General features: G+C 47.8%; 1 protein-coding gene across 2 annotated transcripts in view; it reads left to right on the forward strand.

Annotated features, from left to right (window-relative positions):
- Nucleotides 1-10,135, forward strand: part of MAF (MAF bZIP transcription factor) — a 339,682-nt gene that overhangs the window by 283,960 nt on the left and 45,587 nt on the right. The gene's annotated exons all lie outside the window — the stretch shown is intronic.

Raw genomic sequence — 10,135 nt, forward strand, 5'->3', positions numbered from 1 at the left:
GAACAGAGGCAGAAATTAGAATGATGTAGCTACAAGCCAAGGAAAAACAAAGATTTTCAGGAATCACCAGAAACTAGAAGAGACAATGAAGGATTCTCCCCAGAACCTACAGAGGGAACGTGGCACTGTCCACACCTTGATTTAGGACTTTGGGCCTCTGGAACTGGGAAAAAAAAAAAAAAATTCTTGTTGCTTTAAGCCTCCACGTCTGTGATAGTTCGTCAGAGTGACCTTAGGAAACACATATGGGAGCTTTATCCTTTTATCTTTGTCACCATCATCTCCATTATCACCACTATCACCACCATCAGCATCCAGCACCGTCAGTATCCAGCACCATCACCTTGTAGAGTACAAGGCAGGGCACCAGACTCAGATCACAGAACAGTGAGCTCTGACTGGTGCTGATGGGTGGTGATGGGGCTGCTAAGTCTCAGTCATATCCTCCACTTGGACTCACCCGATGCAGACTGGTTTGATTTCCATCCAAATTTTTAAAATATATTTTTTTATGATATACATGCATTTGTGCTTTTTGATGCTTTCCCAAGCTCCCTCCGACTTGTGTAATGTAGACTTCTCCCCAGGGAAATGTTCAAGAGACAGAAAGACGGAAAAATGGTAGCCGCAGAACACTGGGTAAACATTAGCTCCTTTCATAACCTTCCTTTCTTGCATGACAAATCTGTGGTGGGGCCCCCAAATCCCAAGGAGGCCCACTTCAAACATTTATTTGGATCAGTATAAAGGGTCAAGGACCTGCTATATAAAAAGTCCCTTAATGTACACTGTTTGGATAAAATTTGCTGGCACAAAAATTCCAAAATGGACTCTGTGGCCCATTTCATATGTTATTCTCAATCAATACAAGGTAGCCAGTGATCTTTGTTTCAATTTTTGGAGAGAGGAGACTTCACCATGGTCCCCCTCTTACTCTCCCCTCTCACCAAAAATGGAAACAAAAAATCATGATGCTGTAAATTCTGTCTGTTCAATGACTATATTTTCCAAATAAAAAAGCAGAAACAGAAGCCATGATTGACAGTGGGGCAGGATATTTAAAATCTGAATCGTTTGAGACAATCTGCTCATGAAGCCACCCTCTAGACTCATTCCCCAAGCTGGCATCTCATCTCCCCAGTGGGTCTGTGAGCCTTGGCAAGTCACTTCACCTGCCCACACCTCAGTTGATTCCTCTTTATGAAGTTGGTACTACTATATCACTTGCCTGTTAGAGTTGTGAGTAGCCACTGAGTAATGAACAAAAAGATTTTCACAGAGTGACAGTTGTGTAAGTTCTCAATAAATATTATTACTATGATTTTTTTTTCTCTTTAGAGAGGAAGGCTTTCACTTTGCCAATTCTATATATCAGAAACTTGACTTACATCTCAGTTAATATTACCACCTGTAATAGTGGGCATTATTTTGCAGTTCACCAGGTGTAAGCATTGTACCCAAAGTCACACGGTTACTCATGAATTTAAGCCTGGCTGGAGCCCAAAGTCTTTATCCTTTCCCGTGTACCATGTTGGACTGTTCAGAATATTTTCACTCAAAACAAAGTTCCCCCCACACAAAGATGACCCGTGGCCTTGATCCTTTCTATTGAGCCTTAGAAGGGGGTAGCCTTCTGGTCACCCCAGTCTGGCAGAGTTGGAGTGCCAATAGCACATAAATCATTCTGCAGCTCAAGCTCAAAGCCCTGAGTTCTCTCTGGGCTCCAAAACTGACCCATTTGAGGCTGGACCATAGATTGCTTTGCATTTGAATCCCCTGGGTGGCTGGTTAAAACACCGAATCCTGGGCCTCTTTTAGGTTTGCTAAATCTCAGTCTCCACTGGTAAACCAGATGTCTGCATTATCAACTTGTGGCCCCATGACTTGGTTCTCCTGAATCTTTGTGAAGCGTAGAAGTAGCCATAGTGTCACTGTTTGTCCTCAAAGAAGGAGAGCCAGAGGTGGGTGGGGCATGACTGGGGAGGATATACCTGAAAATAAAAAAAGAAGATACGATGTCTTAGTCCATTCAGGCTGGTATAACAAAAACGTCATAGACTAGGGTGGCTTAAACAACAAACGTTTATTTCTCACAGTTCTGGAGGCTGGGAAGTCCAGGATCAAGGGGCTGATAGATTTAGTCATAGGTTGTTCCTTTCTCAGCACTGTCTGAGCTCGGATACGTGCTCTGACCTTTGCAGAAGCCAGGGGATTGCCTTGTGCCCAGCCAGGCTCAGGGCCCCAAGAAGATCCCAAGGGGTTGGGAATTCGGAGTGAAGAGCAGTGGTGGATTACCTGAGGATCCAACTAAACGTGTCTTAGGATCTCGGCAAAAAAAATGACACTACAAAACAAACAACAACAACAAAGAATTTCAGCATTGGTGAATTTTTGTAACATTGTATGATCAGTAAGTCCAGAGGGATGCTGTTTCGATTTCAACGTATTTCTTCTTTTTGTATTATGGTGCCATACCTTGAAACATTTTGGATTATATGAAATGCAGGTGAAGGAGAGGGACAAAATAATTTAAGCTAAGTTTTAGGGCCTCGGATCCGTCTTTGGCAAAGGGTCTATCAACAAACATCAGTTGTCGGGAGTTGGCAAGTGAACATCGAGACCAAAGGACCAGGGATGTAGCGGAGAATTCTGAACAGAGAAGGGAACTTGGTCAAAGCAGAGGGTAGCAGGCAAAGAAGACAGAGGGCAATGGTGAGAAAATAGCTCGGGGCTCCTCTCTATGGGATGGCGGGTGGTCAGGGGGCGGCCGAGTTGGAAGCGTTAAAGGTACACAGTTACAGGTAAAGAAGAGTATGGGCTCTTGGTGTGCTTTTGGGTCTTCTTTGGAGGCCATAACCCTTCCCAGACCTACCCTAAACCCCAGGGCTTTCAGAGCTGGGTGGGGTGGCTCGGTCCCGAATGAAAACTGTCCTACTTGGGGCGTCCGCACGGGGCACCGCTGTGGTCTGGTTCTTAGCATCTCCGAATCCCTGTGCAGAGATGAAAGCTCCAGTAGCCGCTCCTCGGAGGCACTTGGTAGAGGAGAGGCACGCATGGGGCCTCCAGGGAGAGGGCCGCTGAGGAGCCAGGCAGCACCCCCGCGTCGGGTCTGTTACTCTTGGGCCCGGACTAAAGGGGTCTTCGGTTTCTGCACTTTTCATGTGGCGTCTTTCAAAATTGAAATCCACTTGAAGTGGTTTGGGTTTTTCTCTTCCTCGCCTGGTGTTTGCTGTAGAGAAATACCTTCAAACACAGATGGCGTTGCTCGGTGCCTGTCACTGAGCATGTTCAGAGGAACCCGGAGACGCCACATCAAGCTGAACATTTCCATCAGAGCTGCCCGGGCTGGGCCCCCGCTGGGCGCCCGCGGCTGCCCTCCAGCCTTGGCTCACGTGCTGGTTCTCTGGGAGAACAAGCCACCTTTGTTTCTCTGAGCAGCCTTCTTTGGAGGATTTGGAGGCCCCTGCGGGGTCCCCCATTCTGTATGGACCCCCATTTTACTCTTTCTGAGTCTGCAGAGGAGACAGAGGGAAGGTGAATAGACCTTCACTCTTTATTTTATAGCCGAGATAGCGGTCCTTTCCTCATCACAGCCCGCCCGTGATGCTGGGCACCGTGATTTTTCTGGGTCTCCCATCAAGCTCCTTATCTCCCCATTTATAACGTATTTGAAAGAAAACATTTAGTCCTGTTGGCTAAAAGAAGCAAGAAAGCTCGCTAGATGTCCCAAGTCATCACCCACAGAGACATCACGCCTTGCTCCGTGTCATATTTCAGAACAATTTTAGCCATAGATATGTATATTGATAGTCCTTCATCAATACCAACCATCAATCCTTATCGATACCCACAGACCTGTGTATGAGAGAGAAAACAAGCAACTGAGGGCTCATGGATATTATTTTTTTAGTTACCCAGAGCCTGCAGCTGTCTACTCATATATATGTAACTATAGAGGCTGGTGGGGGAACGTTGAGGAGGGGGCATCAGCTCAACCTCTTTATTTTGCAGGTAAAGGAATCCCATCCCCAAAAGTGTTACATGACATGGCCAAGGTCACTGGCACTTGCTCGGCCGCACTGAATGGCCTTATTTGTATTATGAGATTTAAAGGTATTTGCATACATTAGGAGACTTGGAAACTTTCACAGTAACCTATGGAGCTTATGGGCCTTTTGAGGTCTATATGCCCTTTTGTAAATGGAGAAGTAGGGACCTAGGTCCCTGACGTGAGTCATGCTCACAAGCCTTGACTATGTACTTCCAAATCAGAGTGGGCAGCGGCCTCCCAGGCCACTCTGGGTCACTCAGCCAGTTGGCAAGTTCAGCAGGAAAGGAGCCCGCGCATCAGTCCACACCACTCAGGGCCTACGGGGAAGTTCTCCATCCTTCTCCTTCCCGCAGTCCCCAGTGCATTCACTTCTTGAGCAATGGTTGAGCCAGAGAGTGGCTCGCTGCGTCTAGACTTGAGATTTGTTACTGGAAGCAAGTCAGTCCTGCCTAACGCAAGCGTGAGGCTAGGACAAAATCTCTCCTCAGTGGCTTGCCTATGAAGGAGAGGACTGGAGAGATGGTGTCTTTCAGCCGCTTTGCTTGCAAATGGGGAAACTGAGGCCCAGAGCCTGGGGTTGAATGCCTCACAGTCTCACAGACTCAGTACAGAGCCAGGACTGCCGGCTCCTGGCCTGGTCTCCTTTCTGCCTGTGGCCACTTGTACCTGCAAAGGGCTGCTCAATGAATGTGTCACACTAAACTGAAGCCAGCGAAGGGAAAAGCCCCTCGCAGCCCTCACTTAGGTCAGCACACAACAAACGCCTACGCCGGGATGCTTCTGGCCGGGGTGTTCTCTGTGGGGGCTGGCTGGGAAGGGGACCTCTTTTTGGAAGGTGCCCTCGGGCCCTCTGCCCCAACCGCTCCCTGATCCCTGATCTCTGTGCCTGTTAGCTCCCTTAGGGCCTTACCCTCCGTAGCCCCACCCATGAGGGAGAGGGAGTCTTGAGAACTCATACTTCTGAAAAGCACAGGATGGCAAGGGGACTGGATTGCAGGAAAACCCATAAACCCCTCAGAGCTGTGGTCTTTCTCTGAATGGAACCAATGCATTTATTTCTTGAGAAACAGTTGGGCTGGGTTCACCTCCAAGCCCATGCTTCCAGATCCCGACTGCAGTGGAAGGAAGCAGGTTCCTTGTCGAGGCAGCAGTGGGGCTCAGGTGGAACCCCTCTCTGAGGCTTGCCTGTGAAATAGAAAGTAGGTCTGGGGAGGTTGGAGTTTATTACTTCCCCCTGCTTGCTTCTCTCCTTTGCCATCCCCCACCCCCACCCCCGCCTGGGGCAATTTGCATGAGAGGAAGTCTGCACGAGGCAGGGACAGCCCCTGGCCTTGAAGTCACAGGCCACAGGGAAGGAAGATGAGCCAAAATCGGAGTGATTACCGCCTTGCTCTGGCCCCTGAAGTTCACCGGGGTTTCAAAACGACCATATCTTCACCATGACCTTATTTTTGCACCAGGCTGCTATTAATTGCAACTACTTCTTAGATTAAAAAAAAAACAAAAAAAAAACAAAAAAAAAACCTTGGTGACAAAATCCAGGCATCGGCTTGTTTGGGATGGAAGCTGTGGTTCAGGTTCCCTCCACGTCTCCACCTGCACCCCCATTTGCCAGGGAGAGGGAAAGATGTGTAAAAATCTATGGCCTTGGCGACCCATCTTCGAACCTGGAGACTGGAGGCTCGGCCCTGGGGGCAGCCGGTGAGAGGAGGAAGATGGGCTCCCCCAGATCCAAAGGCAGAGTGTAAGGTGCTGTTAGTCACTCCCTGGCTAAACAGCCCCTGGCTCTGACCCATTTTTCATTCTGTTTTCAGTTCCATGAGGCAAACACAAAGACACCTTGGGGCGATAAGCAATCTCAACAAGCACTTTGTGCGGGACTCAGGGTTTGTGCACAGAGCCTGGGGTAAAAGAAAGTGAAGTCGCTTTTCTGCAAGAACTTGGGCAAGAAAAGGCAGAAAGAATGGAAACTAGCTACCATCAAACACCTGCTTGGAGCAAGGCACGACTCAGGGCTCTGAGCTCAATCCCCACCGTCTTACGAGGTCCTGATCATGATTCCTGTTTATCAGGTAGAGAAACGGAGGCTCACAAGGGGGGAGTGACTTGCTCCCGGTTACACTGTTAGTAAGTGACAGAGGAAGAACTCCAGTCCAGAGGAATGTGACCATATAGCTGGTGAGTGACTTTGCCAGCAGGGCCTTGGGGACTGACTTCTCTGGCTTGCAGCCCTCGCTTGAGACTGATGCACAGACGGGGGCGGGCTCCCAGCTGTAATGGCGCTTCGGTGGCTTGATTTCGTTCAGCTGAGAGTTTTGGCTAATTATCTCCAAGCTATTTTCAGTTAGACTAGCTGTGCTGATCTTTAATCCTTAATTTTAATTTTTAAGCAACCCCATGCTGTTTTTCTAGGCAGTCTGCTCACTTCTCCTTCAGAGTCAGTGGGCTGACGGGGTCAAGTTGGGGGACCCAGAAGAAAGAGGGAAGTGAGCAGAGAAAGGCTGGGGGGGGGCAGTGGTGTCATTGCCGTGACCAAGTGTTGGCAAGTGAGACTAGACCCAGGTGAAAACATTAAGGGAATTAGGACTGAGAGAGGCCAGGTGATTTATGTGCATTAGGATCACAGTCAGGATTAAATGACTGTCTTTACGCCATGACTTTGTGCCCAAATCTTACACTTAATGAGTTTGGATTAAACACAGAGAGAATACATCCTAAGTTAATTAATCAACAGAGGTAACAGTCTTGAAAAATAGCAATAATAATAATGTCCATTTCTGGAATATTCTTGTGTGCCTAGGGGCTTTGAACGTATTCTCCCCAGTGGCAGATGAGGAAACTCACAGGGTGATAAAAATGACTTGATTTTAAAATCAGTTGCTTTTTTCTTAGTTTCTTAAAGAGTTAATTGCAATGGAAGGTCAAGGATCAGTAACAGCCAAGTCCTTATTCCCATGGCTTCCCTTCCTCGACGTTTTCCCTGTGATTCAGCACATCTTCTTTGAGCATCTCCTTCGAGTTTGGTACTGAATTGAAATGTGGGAAGTGTGGGGTGGAGGGAAGTGATACTAGGAGATATGAGGAAGGCAGGAATCAGTCTTCAAGATGTGGGCATTCAGATCCATGAGAAGCAAGGTTGGGAAAGCACATTCCCTAGGATTTAGACATCTGCGTCAAGAAGATGCTTGTTGTGGCTTGGAGCGTTCGGGGAAGTCTTCCTCGAGTAAGGTTTGGTTTTCCTCTCAGAGGAAGACTTTGTCTTAAAAGCAAAACCAGGGTCTTTTTGTCTGACCCAGTGGACGCAGCATTTGCCATTGGGTTTTGGGTTCAAATCCTGTGTCTGCCATGTTCTCGGTGGGAAGCGTTGAGCGAGTCATTTAACCTCATCAATAAAATGGACACAGATTATAATGCTTAGTGACAATATGGATTCGATAAAATATCGTACGCTGTTTAGCATGGTGTCTGAGGCGATGGTGATTTTCGAGGGAAAGCAGCTCGTTTTGTTCCCTTACCACCGGCCAAATCCCCCGGGGCGTTTCAAGCCCAGAGGGTGACTCTATTCTCTTTTCTCTTTGGGTTGGGAGGCAGAAGACCTGGGTTCAAGTGTGAGTGAGCTCTGCTATTTATGAATATGTAATCTCGCTTCTCAAGCTTCCACTTCTTTGCTGTCAAATGGGCATGAGGGATTACAAGCTCCCTGGATCTCTTCCTATACAAAGATTCTGCCATTCAGAATCCTGCTGATGGGGGATTATTTCAGACAGTCTCCTCTCACAGCCGTGTCTCCCCACCTCTCCATCCCACACTGTCTTCTGAGCCTCTCGCCATGTGTCGGTCAGGATATAGACCAGATGTGATGTGTTTCCCTCTGATCTTCCCCATCCATAGACATGGAGCTTGCGTCTGGTTTGCCTGCTGGTGGGCCTGGGACCATCCAGGAAGAAACACACACCCGGTGCCAGAACCAATCTTTCAGGAGACCAGAGGAATTAAGAGGTCTGGGACCACCTAGAAATGGTGGTTGGAGACCATTATGAAAGCCCAGGAGTGGAGCTCTTGGAAAGTGTGAGTTACCAGAGAGAAAAGACAGTCACAAGAGTAGTCGGACTGGCTGCAAACTCCCATGAATCTCCAGTCTCATCATTATGGAATCTTAGGTTTGAAGAGACAACTCCCCCCGCCCCCCCCCCCCCCCCCCCCGCCCAACCACACATACACACATCCATGGCAGAACTTGTTTAAAACCAGTGCTTTAGAAGGTAGCATAGACACTTTGACCTAGACTGGCAAGAGGAAAAGAGAAAACAAAATAAAGGGAAAAGGAGGTCTCTGGATCCTGGAAAAAAAAAATAATAATCACCATGAAGAATAGTTAAATTTCAGAATGGTACTGCCTAAGCTACCTTAGGATAGAGGGCTCTGTTCTAAACCCTAAATATTCTTCGATTCTTTAGGGAGAACATGAAAAGAGATAACGTCTTCTCTTAAGAATAGCCAGAGCGGGGGGCGCCTGGGTGGCTCCATCGTTTAAGCCTCTGATTCTTGGTTTTGGCTTGGGTCATGATCTCATGGGTGGTGAGACTGAGCCCCAAGTCGGGGGTGGGGTGGGGTCTGTGCTCAGTGGGGGTTGGGGGGTGGAGGGTGTCTGCTTAAGGATTCTCTCCTTCTGCCCCTCCCCCCACTCAAGTGCACTTGCACTCTCTCTCAAATAAATAAATAAATCTTAAGGGGGAGGGGTGGAATAGCCAGAGATGGAAATCAAATCATATGGCCCCAAGTACCATTTTAGTATTTCTAGCTCTATATAGCTATTCCCCATCCCTCTCTTGACTTTACTCACAAAATTATCCCCATTATGTAGGTGAAAGGCTAAGGTGAGAAAGTGGCAGTGACTTGGCCAAGGAGCCTGGGTGTGATTATGTGCTTAACGCCTGCCTTAGAAGCTCCATGAGAGGCCATGCCTACAGAGTTCACTGCTCATCCTCCGGGCCTGGGCCAGTTCCTGGCACACAGGAAGAACCTGGTCAGTGTGTTGAATGACTTGCACTGACATTTGGTCATGCTGTTTAAGTACAGAAAATACCAGTCACATCTATATTTCTGTACCCAATTCTAATGTGTGTATGGGTTTTTTCCATACCACCAAACAATTCTCTGGCACCAGCTGGGTGCTCTACAATTCCACTCACTTCTGACACGATCTACACAGAGAGAATATCAGATGCCACCATCAGATGCCACGGGTTGGGGGCTCAGTCCTGCAAGGCTACTACCCGCACCTCAACTTCAGACCCAGCCCCAAGTCCAGAGCACCTGGGCTTCTGACCAACTAGCTATAGATCAGAGCTTAGCAGGATTCCCTGTAGGGGTTCTGTTCATCTGCTAGAGTGGCTCACAGAACTCTGAGAAGCATTTTACGTACTAGATTACATGTTTATTGTAAAAGGATAGAATTCAGGAACAACCCATGGAAGAGATGCATGGGTATGGGCCAAGGGCGTGGAGCTTCCGTGTTCTCTGAGAGTCCACTCTTCCCAAATCTCCATCTGTTCACCAACCAGGAAGCACTCCGAACCCTGTCCTTTTGGATTTTCATGGAGGCTTCATTACAGTCATGACTGATGAAAGTATTGGCCGTTGCACGGTGGCCACTGATTCAACCTCCAGCCCCTCTCCCCTCCCAGCTGAGGGGTGGGACTGAAAGCTCCAACCTTCTAATCAAGTGGTTGGTTCTCCTGGCAACCAGCCCCATCCTTAGGTCGGTCCAAAGGTCACCTTGTTAACATGACAAATGACACCTGTCTTGCTCCTCATGGGAAATTTCAAGGGTTTTAGGAACTGTGTGCCAGAAAAGGGGCCAGAGACCAAATATTTTTTTTTTATTATGAATCACAATGTCCCACATGTTTTTTTATTTTAATTTTTATTTATTTTTTTAAATTTAATTATATTTTATTATGTTAGTCACCATGCAATACATCATTCATTTTTGCTGTAGTGATCCACGAGCCATTGTTTGCGTACAACACCCCGTGCATCTCGCGGGCGAAATGGCTGCCTTGGAGCTCTCGCTCCTCTTCT

Source organism: Mirounga angustirostris, unplaced genomic scaffold (genome assembly GCF_029215605.1).
Source record: "Mirounga angustirostris isolate CCGP_5_RB_7025 unplaced genomic scaffold, mMirAng1.0.hap1 SCAF_16, whole genome shotgun sequence".
NCBI lineage: Eukaryota > Metazoa > Chordata > Mammalia > Carnivora > Phocidae > Mirounga > Mirounga angustirostris.